The sequence below is a fragment of the Seriola lalandi genome, unplaced genomic scaffold (assembly GCF_002814215.2).
Source record: "Seriola lalandi dorsalis isolate HSWRI2012SDOR001 ecotype SW California unplaced genomic scaffold, Sedor1 jcf7180002054418, whole genome shotgun sequence".
Classification (NCBI taxonomy): Eukaryota; Metazoa; Chordata; class Actinopteri; order Carangiformes; family Carangidae; genus Seriola; species Seriola lalandi.
The window spans coordinates 5,510-6,375 of record NW_019524971.1 but is presented as its reverse complement, the minus strand read 5'-3'; the positions used below and the strand labels follow the sequence as shown (position 1 = coordinate 6,375).

Below are 866 nucleotides of genomic sequence, written 5' to 3'. Positions count from 1 at the left end.
GGCTCTTTGTAGTGAATCAGAAGAGCCGACTCCCAGTTTTTTGCCCAGTCGCTGCTCAGGTTTCACTCTCAGTGCTCAGTCCCAGCTCTGGTTACGACAGAGCTTTGTTATGATTGGTCAGCATGCGGCATTCACGTGACTTGACTGAACTGCAAGTGAAGAGAGTGACAGAGCGGTGAGGACTGAGGAGCGTGTGTGCGTCTTGCATTGTCGTGTAGTTTAACTATGAGTGACACTAGAAAGCGAAGCAGCATCCGGCTGCAGTTCAAAGAGTTCATTTGTCCAATAAAAAAGTTTAATTGAGGACATTATTAATGTTAGCTTGAGTTTGGTTCTGTTCTGTGGATTTGTTTGAAGTTTATTGTTAATTTGTGCAATCAAAAAGTTTAATTGAAATAAACAAATGTAAGAGTGTTTTTTTCACAGAATAAATGCACAGAATTAGGCAATTATAAGGTCTCTCATAAAAACACTGAAAGCAAAAGGGTTTTCAACACATAAACCATGATTTTTTTTCGAAGTTAAGGTAAAATACAGGCTACAAAAGATCCTAAATAAAGAGCCGTTCGGGAGTCGAAAGAGCCGAACTTCCCATTGCTAATCTGCTGAGTAACAAACGTGATTAATGACGCGTCCATCAAACCGGACTTCTTTAAGTCATTCAATAAGCGCCTGAACGCTTACAGAAAGGCTTACAGGTGTGTGTGTGTGTGTGTGTGTGTGTGTGTGTGTGCTCTGAGCTCTTCTCTCCTCTTTCTCCTGCTGTTCTTACTCAGTTTTATCTGCTGTTTATTGTGAAAATGAAGATGTATGTGAAACAGCAGGTGATGAAAGAGTTGTAGATGAAACTAGCTGACAGTAAACAG

At 40.6% G+C, this 866-nt stretch overlaps 1 protein-coding gene across 2 annotated transcripts in view; it reads left to right on the top strand.

Moving 5' to 3' along the window:
* Nucleotides 1-866, top strand: part of LOC111657893 (uncharacterized) — a 248,117-nt gene that overhangs the window by 242,099 nt on the left and 5,152 nt on the right. The gene's annotated exons all lie outside the window — the stretch shown is intronic.